This window comes from Panthera leo, chromosome A1 (assembly GCF_018350215.1).
Source record: "Panthera leo isolate Ple1 chromosome A1, P.leo_Ple1_pat1.1, whole genome shotgun sequence".
In the NCBI taxonomy this organism is placed as follows: domain Eukaryota; kingdom Metazoa; phylum Chordata; class Mammalia; order Carnivora; family Felidae; genus Panthera; species Panthera leo.
In genome coordinates this window covers 201,805,283-201,819,712 of record NC_056679.1, presented here as the reverse complement: position 1 = coordinate 201,819,712, position 14,430 = coordinate 201,805,283, and the positions used below count along the sequence as shown (strand labels likewise).

The following is a 14,430-nucleotide window of genomic DNA, read 5'->3' as shown; positions in this document are numbered from 1 at the left end:
CATCAATTATGCAGCACGCCGGCCGCGGCAGGCGCGTCCGGCTGTGCAGTGGCCACCTCCGCGCCGCAGCCTCTCCTGCCTCCGCCCTCCTGGCTCTGGCGGGGCTCGGAGGGAGCCTGCTACAGACGCGGCAGGTGATGTCTAGCCCGTCTCCGGGAGGAGAGCTTGAAACTCCTAACGTGTGCACACATATATACATCTACAGACTATTCTGTGCGGTTCGTCTGAAGCAGCGGTCACTTATTTGATGACACACATGAGAGGATGGAGAACACTTTCCCGCTCCCCCGGGACATCCCTGGGTTATTAAGGAGATTTATGTTTGCGCAGGTGGTAGGCGCTCTCCAGCTGCCCTGCATCCCGGACGACTCTCTGCTCTCCAATCGCACACACCCTCCCCTCAGGTCTCTGAAGGCTTAACCGGTTCTCTCTAGATTAAGGTTTCCGAGTCCCAAGGCCCCATCGAGTCTGCTTCTCTTTTCCTTTTGTTTGCTTTGCCTAACAGCTTTTAAGGAGCCACCTAGAGGTCAAGAAACAGAAAACTACCGAAAGCAGATACTGTGTAAATGGCACAAGCCTGTTGACCTTCGTCAAACTCGAACACAGTTTTAAGATAATACTACTTCTAACCCGGCAAGACTGCAGCTTGGGATTTTCAGTGCTCCCCACCAAATAAAGTCAAACTAAAAGCTATCAGAGAGGGGAGGGGAAATCTATGTTATAACACAAGAGGCAGTAAGACCTTATGATTCTCCAGGGTGTTAGAACACATGAAAAGATTTTAAGTATTTCTCATGAATCTTGTTCCCTTTTCCTTTGTTTTGGGAATGCCAGATTTGATACTCATAAATTCATTTTATATCAGTGTCAAAAAAAATTAAAGAAGATGCGAGACACAAATTTTGAAAACTGAAGCGCTAAACAAGAGAGAGCGATGCTCACTTTACTGAGGAATGGTTAAGTTTTAATTGGTGTATTTATAAAGTATGCCTGTTTCCGGTTCAGTATTATATAGGCAAAATTTCGGAGGAGTGTAGATTATTTAAATTGGTGTTAAGAGAATATGAGTAATACAATTCACTAAGCATATTAATATTAATTAATATTTAAAAATCTGCCAAGCGCCAGGCACTGGGTTCAGAATAGGCTGCATGGGGGGCACCTGGATGGGTCAGTCAGTTGAAGGTCAGACTTCCCTCAGGTCATGATGAGTTCAAGCCCCACTTTCTGCTGGCTGCTGTCAGCAAAGAGCCCACTTCAGATCCTCTGTCCCCCTCCCTCTGTCCCTCCCCCGCTGGCACTCTCTCAAAAATAAACATTAAAAAAAAGCACACACACACACACACACACACACACACTAGAGAACTACTTATTTATGAACTACAAATCTCAGGAAAAATTCTTCTCAGTGAGAAAATTATGGTTATAATGATTAACCCTTTCTAAACAAAGCCTTATAAGAGACCCTGTAGGATTAAGATTTTACATCATGGACTCTCTTGGGACCTTGACCAGACTTGCTAAACCCAAATTGCCTGATCAATGGTTGCTAAATCACAACCCTGTCTTGCTGCCCTGAATCCTGTCTCGGGATTAACTACAATCATTTGTCTATACCTTCAGAGTTTGAACAGCAAGCACTTTTCCAAACAAGCTGAACATTGACTGACCTTCCCCAGGTGTTCCTGGGAAATAGGCCCAAATTCACTGTATTTCAGATGAGCTGACCTTGTTAAGGAAAAATTATCTTCTCGGTTGAATCAATGTGTTGGTGAACAGGAAAAAGGGACTTGCCCAAGCTGAGGCAATTGCTTTTGTTGTTACAGCAAGATAAATTGAGAAAGAAATATAATTCTTGTTTTGCTAAGCCTTTTTTAAATTTTTTTTAACCTTTGTTTATTTTTGAGACAGAAAATGAACAGGGGAGGGTCAGAGAGAGGGAGACACAGAATCTGAAACAGGCTCCAGGCTCTGAGCTGTCAGCACAGAGCCTGATGCAGGGCTTGAACTCACAGACCGTGAAATCATGACCTGAGCCGAAGTCAGACGCTTAACCGACCAAGCCACCCAGGCACCCCTTGTTTTGCTAAGTCTTTTGACAGTCTTTTCCCCATTGTTACCTGCTTTATATTTAGATAGTTGATATTTTTGACCTTATCTCAACTTCACTTCCTTTTTTCAAACGTTCTATAGTCTTTAAAACCAGGGTCTGTAATACTTTTCCTGTATAGCTTTTTCTGACCTTTCTAGTCCAAATTGAACTTTTCTTTCATGATGAATTAAACATGGCCACAAATAGTTTGACTAGTCCTCACCATGTGGAGTACTGAGGGGAAACGAGAGTCCTGTGTTTCCCTTCTTCAAGCTGGCTGGTTGGTCTCTGTGACTTCTCTGGTCTATTGAACATGGCAAAAGTAACATTGTGTGAGTTTCCAAATCCAAACCACAAGAGCATCTTCTTCCTTCCTCCTCGTTCTTGCAAGACAGACGCCAGGAAAGACGTGTGACTACTTTGAGATCAACATGCTGTGAGAAGCCCAAACTGCATAGAGGGACAGGAACAATGAGATGCCAGGTGGAGAGAGGCCAAAGAGCAGGAAGGTGCTACATTTGTGACAGTCTCTTCTTGGAGCCTTAGGCAAGGTCAGTCCCCAGCTGAGTACTGTGCAGTGACCCCAGCTGATACTCAGTGGAGAAGAATTGGCCAGCTGAGCCCCGCCCAAACTCTTGGCCCACAGGATTGGGAGATAGCGCTGTCACTTTAATCCACTAAATTTTAGGGTAGCTTGTGTCACCACAGTAAATTATCCAACAGTCTCCTCTGAACTCACACTGTCCCTAGGATTAATTTGACAATTAATAATTTATAGCTTTGTGACTTGACCTTCATTGTTGGCTTCAAGTTACATTTAAATATTTTATTAGTATTCAACTGGTTATGTGATTATATCTTCTTTCCCAACTATATTACAACTCTTCTCAGTACCTCAAAATAGTTCTATACATCTTTGTGTTTCCTGCAGTATCTTAAAAAAAATAGTTACTGCTAGTGTGCTCTGTTTTTTACTTCTTAGAGAATCAGTTAGGAAATACACTTTTTTCCTTTTTTTGCTAAAACTTGTGTTTGTAGAATAATGCTATAAAATCTTTATTTTTTTTTCTTTTAGGATATAAGCTGTTGTTGAGTGAAAAGTATATGACAGGATCCTAGAAAGGTATGAAAATGAGAATGGCAGGGGGAGGGGCCTGGGTGGCTCAGTCAGTTGGGTGCTCGACTCTTGGTTTTGGCTCAGGTAATGATCTCACAGTTTATGAGTTAGAGGCCTGCGTTGTGCTCTGTGCTGACAGTGCAGAGCCCGCTTGGTATTCTATCCCTCCCTCTCTCTCTCTGCCCCACCCCCACTTGCCCACACTCTCTCCCTCTCTCCCTTTCAAAATAAATAAATACATAAATATAGAAACACATAAAGTGAGAATGGGAATGTGGGTTACCTTTTTTGGAAGGCGCTATTTAATTTTTTTAAATTTTTATTGGAGAAAAACATTATATCAAACAGTAATACACGAGAGGGAAGGATGTAATATGTTTACCTGTATCACTCAACAAACCACAATTTCTGTCTTTGTCAATCTGACAGTTGAAAACAGCATGCATTTACAGTTTATATTTGTTTTATTGTAAGTTGGGGTGAGCATTTTAATTTTTTTTTTAATTTTTTTTTAACGTTTTTTAATTTTATTTTTGAGACAGAGAGAGACAGAGCATGAACGGGGGAGGGTCAGAGAGAGAGGGAGACACAGAATCTGAAATAGGCTCCAGGCTCTGAGCTGTCAGCACAGAGCCCGACGCAGGGCTTGAATTCACGGACCGTGAGATCATGACCTGAGCCGAAGTCGGCCGCTTAACCGACTGAGCCACCCAGGTGCCCCTGGGGTGAGCATTTTTAATATGTGAAAATGTAATGTACAAGCATTGTTGCAAACAACAAAATTCTGTCTCAGTCGTTGAAGCAGAAGAACAAGCATTTAAAACTTGTCAGGTACTTCTTGGGATTGTTGAAAAAATAGACTCAAGGTAAACTTTGAGGAACACCAGAATTCGTGGAGAGCACTGATGCCTGCCCCATCAAACACGAAGGCCAGGGACTCGGTACCCTGCGTCCACTTCTGCCTCCATCCCTGAGGCCTCTTGCGTGTCAGCAGCTGACCCTTGGCAATCCCTGCAGCCCCTTCACCAGCCAAGTGGGAGGGCTGTTCTGCTCCCCTCCGAATCGGTCGCTCACCTGGGAGTATAAAGCCAGAGCATGAGCCTGACTGCTAGCTTCCAGAGATGCTGAGTGTTTGAGAGAAGGCAGGATTCCTAATGTGGAACTCTCCCTAAATACAGAAGCGTTTCCCAAATACAACCAGGGGCCCTGAATATGTCAAATATCCACTTCAGTCCTCCTCACTGTGACAGGCAAACTTTCTTCATCCTGATTCTTTAAAACAACAGCAGATGCTCCCCAACTTGATATGCCTTGTACCCACTTAAATGCAGACACGCCATCCAACCCACAGAGAGAACCTGCCCCACTAGAAGAGGAAGTTGGATCCCTGCCTTGTACAGATGCACATTCTCAGGCCCTGGGACAGGAGCTCGTAGTGTGTGCATTTGACATATGCTTTTGCACAATTTGCTGAAGTAAACACTGTAACTGGAATTATTTAATATGACCACTTATTTCTACTCCAACTGCTCCTGTATCTCACTTTCCCACAAGTCAGATGGCATGCTGGGCACGTTTCTGGGATCCCCCTAAGAGCAAGTTGAGTTAAGGATACATTTCATAGGGCTTTATTATAATATAGTTTTCTGTTTTGCGGTCCCTTTGGTACAGAGACAAGTTATTGCTAGCCACCCAGTTTAGAAATGGCTTAAAGGTATACAGACTTCTTGCTGTGTGACCCAACTAGCACTGTGACTGAGTCAACTCTCTGGGCATCTTGACATAAACGTGAACAATCAAAAGACCAGATCCTGATATCATATTGTCACTTGGCACCAGAAATAAGTTGATAGGGAGGAAAAAGGATGCCATAGCCAAACCAAAAGTGTATTGGACTGAATTGTATCCCCCTTAACCCCCCACACACCAAATTCATATGGTGAAGCTCTAATCCTCAGTACCTTAGAATGTGACTGTATTTGGAGATAAGCCTTTAAAGAGGTAATTAGGTTACATGAGGTCATATGGGTTGGCCTAGAATCTAATATGACTAATCTTGGACCTAATCCAATATTGAATCCTTATAAGAAGAGGAAGAGATACCAAAGGAAGCGTGCATGCACACACACACACACACACACACACACACACACACTCAGAAAAGGCCGTGTGAGGACACAAAGAGAAGGCAGTCATCTGCAGGACAAGGAGAGAGGCCTGGAGAATCCAAGTTTGCTTCCATCATTTGTCACTGTCTATTTAGTTTTTGGTAATAACTTTTCCCAGTGTGCCTTCTGTCTTGTGACATTACCACCAAGAATTATTTGTTATATAGCCAAATTAACCAGTCTTTTTAAAAAAGGGCTTTTGATACAGAGAAAGACAGATACCATATGGTTTCACTCTTATGTGGATCCTGAGAAACTTAACAGAAACCAATGGGGGAGGGGAAGAAAAAAAAAAGAGGTTAGAGTGGAAGAGAGCCAAAGCATAAGAGACTCTTAAAAACTGAGAACAAACTGAGGGTTGATGGGGGGTGGGAGGGAGGGGAGGGTGGGTGATGGGTATTGAGGAGGGCACCTTTTGGGATGAGCACTGGGTGTTGTATGGAAACCAATTTGACAATAAATTTCATATATTGAAAAAAAAAAAATAAAATAAAAGTAAAAAAAAAATAAAATAAAAAATAAAATAAAATAAAAAAGGGCTTTTGTTTCTGTCATACCTAGAAAGGCCTTCATTGCTTTAAGGAAAAAATAAAGACATCCTATGTTTTCTTCTAGTATTTTTTGCTTTCTCTTTTTTATGTTTGAAATTTAAGTTAATGTAAATGTTGATCTCTATAAATGTAAAATTATTATAAAAATTTATGGTAATAATTATGACTTACCTTCCTGTCATTTTCAGATATCTTGTACTTTAGAATTTTATGTCATCTCTGCATTTGGGCAATACACTAACCAATCATTTAAATGAAGTGTTTGTTATTTGTTTAATATTCCTGATTCTTTCTCATATTTCAAGTTACCTTAAGGAAGTGGCAATGTCTAGTTAAGAGGATGGGTGGGGGGAGAGGCTAACCAAATACATGAATAAGAAGGAGAATTAAATAACCTGAATATCTGAATATGCACCTGAATATATACCTGAAAGTAGAAAAGATTCTGTAACTGGACTGAGTCTCAAGAGATCTAGCTCATGTTCACATTTTAGAGACAAAGCAATTTATAAAAGGCAAAATCGAAGATCTCAAAGCCTTTATCCCTAAAATTTTATCTCAACCTTTACAATGTTGGGGGGAGATGGAGAGGGAGAATATTGTTCACTATAAATGATTTCAGAGTTTCAATTATTTTTAATTTTTTTTAATTGATTTGGAGATAGAGAGAGAATGTGTGTGTGTGTGTGTGTGTGTGTGTGTGTGTGCATGCGCATGCGTGCACTTGAGGGAGGGGCAGAGAGAGAGAGGGAGAGAGAGAATCCCAAGCAAGGTCCATGCTCAGTACTCAGCACAGAGCCTGACATGGGGCTTGATCTCATGACCATGAGATCATGACCTGAGTGAAAATCAAGAGCCGGAAGCTTAATTGACTGAGCTGCCCCAGGCACCCCTACAATTTCAGTTTTTATCCAAATGTTTGACTTTATGCAAAGAGTCTTATCTCAGAATAGAACCAATATATTACTTCCCATGACATTTTAACTGTTTTGTTAGTTTTTTTAAATAAGAATTAAAAGTTAGATAAAATGAATTCATCTCTACAACTAGATAGTTGCCCATTTGTAGAGATGTCCTTGTTTTCTTTTTTTCATTAAACCATTACAGAGAAAGTATGCTCTATTTTAGTTTTAACAAACTGTGAGGTGCTCTATAAAGGTCTTTTTGAAGATGTGGCATAATCAATAAATAGTAACTCTGGTTTGTGTTCTGATGCAAAGCAGCTTTGTATTCACCCTGGAAGATTAATGGTTGCTAAGGAGAGTGTTTATCTGATAAATGTAGGTTTTGTTTGGTAAGGAACCTTTGAAGAAGGTTTAGTTTTTCTCAGTGTAGAGAATCAGCAAAAATGGAGAGAGCATGTGAAAAAAGAAAGCTCTATGTGTGGATGAGACAGCCTTGCATATTCACACTGGTTAAAAGGATATTTGAAGGCAGTAGTTTTGAGTCATAGCAGTACCACCTAATCTTTTGGTGAACTTAGAAGTAACTACCCCTCCAAATTTCAGTTTCCCTTCCTTTAAAACAGGGGGATAGTACACATCTGTCAAATGTTGTTGAGATAAAAGTTTTGGCAGTATTGCAAACTATAAAATAGAATATTTGGATGTTTGTTGTAGTGATTTTTGTTGTTACCACTATTATTGTTATAGATTACACAATTATGGTATTTTTTGTCTTGAGGATCTTTTGTGCAAAAATGCATCCAATTTGGAGCTGTGTTGTGTTGTGCACTGTAGCTGAGAATAAATGTTACCAAGTCACTCTAGTGGATTAAGGAACAGAATTTATTGACAGGGGCGCCTGGGTGGCTCAGTCGGTTGAGCATCTGACTTCAGCTCAGGTCATGATCTCAAGGTTTATGAGTTCAAGCCGGGCATTGGGCTCTGTGCTGATAGCTGGGAACCTGGAGCCTGCTTCAGATCCTCTCTCTCTCTCTCTCTCTCTCTCTCTCTCTGCCTCTCCCCTGCTCATGCTGTGTCTCTCTCTCTCTCAAAAATAAATAAAAACCTGGGGCGCCTGGGTGGCTCAGTCGGTTAAGCGTCTGACTTCGGCTCAGGTCACATCTCGCGGTCCGCGAGTTCGAGCCCCGCGTCGGGCTCTGGGCTGATGGCTCAGAGCCTGGAGCCTGCTTCCGATTCTGTGTTTCCCTCTCTCTCTGCCCCTCCCCCGTTCATGCTGTGTGTCTCTCTCTGTCTCAAAAATAAATAAACGTTAAAAAAAAAATTAAAAAAAATAAATAAAAACGTTAAAAAAAAAGAATTTATTGGCAAACCTTACAATGGATGTGATCACCAGAAAGAAAGACACAAGCCATCCAATACCTCCTCTTAATTAGCACAACACCCCTGAGGAGGCCTGCTGGTGCCAGAGTCCTCCACCAGACACACAACGTAGGTTTGGCATTCAAGGAACTGTACCTCACTGTTGATAGAGAGCAGCCTTTTTGATGGAGTTTGTGGCCAACACATACAGGCATGGTAGAGAAATATCAGCTGCCAGCATGCTGTGACCTTGGTGCCCGTGCAAAGCGAGATTTAGACACAGCAGCTGTGTGAGGGACCGAAGGAAGAAAAGCAGCACCAGAGTAAAGAGAATTGTGTAACATTGAATTTAGAAGCAGATCTCCAGGTCCCCACCTGAATTGTACATTGTTGGGCAAATGCTCCTCTCCCAGCCTCAGAGAAAACGGAAAAGAGTAAAACTGGTCTTTAGTCTTGATCTGCAGACTTGAGGGTGTGGGTACTCAGGACTGGACACATAATTTTGGGGGCCCAGAGCAAAACTCAGATGCAGGCCCGATGTTCAAAACTCGCTAATTTTGAGAGGACTACCATAGAGAATTAAACCACGTGTAGGGCTGTTATTAGGACTCAGGGTAACTTTACAAGTTGGTTCTGCCTCCTATATAGCTGGCTGCGTGGGTACTTTACTGAAAATAGTAAGATCGGTGTCCACACGCACACTGAATGCTGGATGCTAAGACCTCTTTTATTTACTTTTTAAAAAATATTTTGGGGCACCTGGGCTGGCTCAGTCGGTCAAGCATCCAACTTCGGCTCAGGTCATGATCTCACGGTTGTTTCAGCCGCGCATCAGGCTCTTTGCTGACAGCCCAGAGCCTGGAGCCTGCTTCGGATTCTGTGTCTCCTCTCTCTCTATGCCCCTCTCTGCTCATGCTTTGTCTCCCTCTCTCTCTGTCAAAAATAAACATGAAAAAAATTTACAGTGTTTAATTTAACTAAAGTTGACACATAATGTTACATTAGTTTCAAGTATACAACAGTGATTTTATAACTATATGGTATGGTCACAGGTGTAGCCACCATCTGTCATCATAGGATGCTATTATAGTATCATTGACTACATTCCTTATGCCCTACCTTTTATTCTCATAAATATCATAATAAAAATCCTCAGATTAAAAGATGATATTGTATCTATGAAAAAAGAACAAGCTGTTATGAAAAAAGAACATTTAAGGGGAAAAAAGATCAGATTTTAAAACATGATAAAAGCAACGAAAGGAGTTTGGGAACATAAAGTTGAGGAAAATCTCACAGAAAGTAGAGCAGAAAGACAAAGAGATGGCTGTAAGAAGAGAAAAAAGATAGTATTATATAATTAGTCCAGGAGGTCCAATAGCTAAATAATAGAGAAAATGGAGACAATCGACAGCAAAATAATTCAAAAATTGGGTAAAACTGAAGGAAATGGCAAGCTGAAGGTTTCCACTAAGTTCCTGGTTGAATGAAAATACACCCCTCCTGTATAGCTGGAAAATACCAAGGCATATCTCTGTGAAATTTCAGAACACTGTGGGTAAGAAGAAAATCCTATAGGTTCCATAGAAGGGGATATGGAACTGGTCAAAAAATAGAATGGCTTTAACATTCTTAACAGAACAGAAACACCTCCAAAATTCTGCAGGGAAATGTTGTCAAGCTAGAGTTGTAGGCCCTGTCAATTAATGTCAATTAAATATGAGGACAAAAGAAATGTATGTTAAAGTATGAACTATCTCAAAAAAATCTTCCTCCGTGCATACTTTTTCTCAGCAAGCTACTGAAGAAAGTTCTCAAAAGTAAGAGAGTAAATCAAATTAAAGGGGAAAACATGGGAACAGGAAGGGAGCTCTTAAGATGAGAAAATATTGCAAAAAATATACTCATCAAAGCATACTGAATAGTAGCAATGAAAGTGTGATTTATTTTCTTACTTTAATTAGAAATCCTATAGTAATCTGTTGTTGAATGGAATTTTTGTTGCTAATTTTTGTTAGTTTCTCTTTTCATATTAAATCTTCTCCTTGCGTGTTGGGTGATGTTGAATTGTTTATTCTTGTTTAAGATTGTGGGAATTAAAAGTTTATTTTAATCACTCTGAGCACATATATGGGACTTTTCTGACTTTGAGCTTCACTTGAAGGTTCTTTTTCTTTTTTTTTTTTAAGGTTTTATTTTTAAGCAATCTTTACACCCAAAATGGGGCTCAAACTCACAACCCCAAGATCAAGAATCACATGCTGTACAGACTGAGCCAGCCAGGCATCCCCACTTGAAGATTATCTTAAATGTTTTTGAGGAATCTTGGGCTGGTTGTACATACCTGAAAATACGGTTTTTGATAGATACCCATAATTATACAAAGGAAGTTTTCTTTTATTCCTAAATTACTAAAGGTTTTTTGTACTTAATGAATACTTTTGAATCAATCTCTCATGATCAGTTACTTTTAAAAGTAGAATTTATTTATTTATTTATTTATTATGCATACATGCATGAGCTGGAGAGGGGCAGAGAGAGAAAATAAGAGAGAGAGAGAGAGAGAGAGAGAGAGAGAGAGAGAGAGAGAGAGAATCCTCAGCAGGCTCCATGTTCAGCATGGAGCCTGATGCCGGGCTCAATCCCTTGAACCTGGGATCATGACCTGAGCCAAAATTAAGAGTCTGATGCTTAACCAATTGAGCCACCCCGGCTCCCCAAAAGTAGAATTTAAAAAGAAATCGCACTGAATTTACTGATTGATTTAGGGAAGGTTGACAACTTTGTAATGTTGATTCCTCTTTATTTGGTTGTCTCCATTTTATGTAGTCTGAGGAAATGTTTACTTTTCCTTCATGTAAATTTTACACTATCTTAGTTAAATACTTCTTAAGTATGTAATTCATAGCATTGTTTTGTTTTTGTCATTGTTAAGGTTTGGGTTTTTTTTTTTTTTTTTTTTTTTGTTTTTTTTTTTAAGTAGGCTTCATGCCCAGCATAGAGCCCAACACAGGGTTTGAACTCACCATCCTGAGATCAAGACCTGAGCTGGATCAAGAGTCAGATGCCCAACTGACTGAGCCCCCCAGGTGCCCTTAAAGGTCTTTTAAAACAAATGTTTGTATTTTGTTATTTCTATAAATTTTAAAAAGTGGGTTGGACACAGAGACTGGTGGGAGGGCTGGGGGAAGAGACCCAAGCCTAGAAAAATGGCTGACTAATGGAGGGTGGCCTAGGAGGGGGTGGTGCACAGGTGCCGGCTGGGGTCATAGCACCTGAGTACAAGCAGAATGGGCTTTGAGCTCATGAAGAAGCTGGGGTCTGGACTTCCTGCCAGGGGCCCTACCCAACATTCCAGGGGCAGGGGTTACGCTTTGCAAAGGAGGAAACTGAGGCCCAAGGAATTTGGGTATCTTTCCTAAAGTCGCAAAGCTGAGTCCAAACCACACTGGGACTCTCTATCACTAGAAGAATCTTTCTGGTCCTTGTTTCCTCATTCTGTCCTCCCAGCTTCCCAGTAAGCACACAGACCCCAAACCACCCTTGACACCTTGAGCCATGCTGTGCATTCCAGAGCACCCCACTTACCCACCCCTCTACTGTCCCTGGCGTTGCTGAGCAGCCTGTGGTCTGTGGGACTGGCCCCATCCTCACCCTGGTCCCTGAGCTGCCGCAGGAGCTCCCGCTACTGACCTGGGCTACACAGCCCTATCTGGCCTGCTCCTGAGCCTGCTGTCCCACCCACTCTGAGCTGGTGGAGGGAGCGCTCCCTGGGCGGCTGCGGTCCCTGCACGCCTCTGCCCTGCTCCCTCTGGCTGCTAGCCTAATGGGTGTGCTGCAGGCAGGCCTCAGGGTACCCAGTGCAGCTGGTGGCCACGGCCATATGCCTGTCCAGCTGGTCACGCTGGGCGGGGCAGGGTTACTACTCTAGACAGCCACAGTGGCTGCTGCCATGGCTACATGCTCAACAACAAGCCCCCCTTCCTGCAGCTCTTCTGTGGCTTCCTTGTTGGCCTGGTCTATGCAGACAGCGCTTTCCTGTGGCTGAAGCTCTCTGAGCTGTGGCTGCAAGCACTGCAGAGAGCATCTTGTGCAGGGCCCGGGCAGGGTGCCTTTAGACTCCTTCTTACCTCGGGTGGCCTGGCGGCGCTGCCCGTCACCCACCCCAGTGGAGGGAGGCCTCCAGCCCCTGGACCTCTTTACATGGCCTCCCCTAGCCTCAGGCCCAACAGTGAAGGCTCAGCCGAGCCCCCGCCAGGCCTGGAGACAGTGCAGCAGACCTGGGAGGGCTCCTCCGAGGTGGGCCCGGCCTGGGCCCCACTGTGGGCAGACCCGGAGGAGCAAAGCTGCAGGTGGGGATCCAGCCCTCACTCCTTGGGCGGGAGAGGGGACAGCCCAGGGTGCCGAAAGCCCCCTATGGCTGCCCAAGTCCTCCATCCCCTCTCTGCAGACACAGCAGCTGGAGCACACGGGCTTCCTCACCGGCAGGCAGCAGCGGCAATGGCAGCCACAGGCCACCTGGAGGGCGCCATGTCACTCCTGGTGGGCGGGGGAAGGTAGCACTGAGGCCCTAGTGACTCAGGGAAGAAGCTGCTTGCCCACCCCCGGGGCCCTGGTCCTCCCTAGCACATGTAAGCCTTCGGGTGACGAGAGGCTTGGCCTGTGGGTGAGTAGTCCGAGCCCCAGACCTGTCTCCGGACAGCCAGACAAGCAAATAAGCAGGGCAGGGTAGAGCAATGGTGGGAGTCTGAGCCCGTTGGTCCCCACAAGCTGGCAAAGAGAGTCTGGAGAGGTTTGCCACAATGGTGGAGTCAGGTAGGAAGTCCACCTGCCGCAGCACCTGAAAGAGCGTCGCTGACCTCTGTCCCCTGGTGGTATCCTCTCCCGGGCCTCAATAAGCTGCGCGGAGATACCTCCGCATTTTGCAGGACCCAGTGCAGAATGTAAACGTGGGGCCTCTGTTCAAAAAGCAAGTCCCGTTACAAATACTAAACCATAAAGTTGTTACCTTTCTTCTGTGGTCTCTCTCTTGACTTCTGTCTTTTCTACTTGGTATCTAATGTTGTTCTAAGTAGAAGAAAAAAGTTGTAATTATTCGAAAGAATTACACCATTTATATTGTTCAATACCAGATTAGATGCAAATGTAAGAGCATTTAACTCAGATGCAGACTCACTGAAATGACAGAATATAATTACTACCTATAAAATACTGTCATGTCTTTACAAAATATTTTGTTTGCAATAAGGATTATATAACAATCAAACTTTAGAAACTATTAAGATAATGTCTTATATTTAAAGTTAAGCAAGCATTTTACTTTAGAATATTATCAGAAATAGCTCAATGAATATACAGCAAAAATCTTTTTAATTAGCCACATCTCATTTTCCCTTTCTTTCTTTCTTTCTTTCTTTCTTTCTTTCTCTTTCTCTAAAATTTTTATTTATTTATTTATATATTTCTAGGGCTAAACATATTTATTATTTATTATTTATCTATTTATTTTAAGTTTTTTAATTTTAATTTTTAAAATTTACATCCAAATTAGTTAGCATATAGTGCAACAATGATTTCAGGAGTAGATACCCCTTAGCCTTAATGCCCCCTAATGCCCCTTATCAATTTAGCCCATCCCTCCTCCCACAACCCCTCTAGTAGCCATCTGTTTGTTCTCCATATTTAAGAGTCTCTTATGTTTTGCCCCCCTCCCTGTTTTTATATTATTTTTGCTTCCCTTCCCTTATGTTCATCTGTTTTGTATCTTAAAGTCCTCATATGAGTGAGGTCATATGATTTTTGTCTTTCTCTGACTGACTAATTTCACTTAGCATAATACCGTCCAGTTCCATCCAGGTAGCTGCAAATGGCAAGATTTTTTCTTTTTGATTGCCGAGTAATACTCCATTGTACAAATATACCACATCTTCTTTATCCATTCATCCATTGATGGACATTTGGGCTCTTTGCATACTTTGGCTCTTGTTGATAGTGCTGCTATAAACATGGGGGTGCATGTGTCTCTTCAGAACAGCACACCTGTATCCCGTGGATAAATGCCTAGTAGTGCAATTGCTGGGTCGTAGGGTAGTTCTATTTTTAGTTTTTTGAGAAACCTCCATACTGTTTTCCAGAGTGGCTGCACCCGCTTGCATCCCCACCAGCGGTGCAAAAGAGATCCTCTTTCTCCGCATCCTTGCCAACATCTGTTGTTGCCTGAGTTGTTAATGTTAGCCAT

At 42.6% G+C, this 14,430-nt stretch overlaps 1 pseudogene; it reads left to right on the top strand.

Moving 5' to 3' along the window:
• The first annotated feature begins 9,436 nt into the window (after positions 1 to 9,436).
• Positions 9,437 to 12,827, top strand: LOC122198431 (annotated as a pseudogene).
• Positions 12,828 to 14,430: the final 1,603 nt, after the last annotated feature.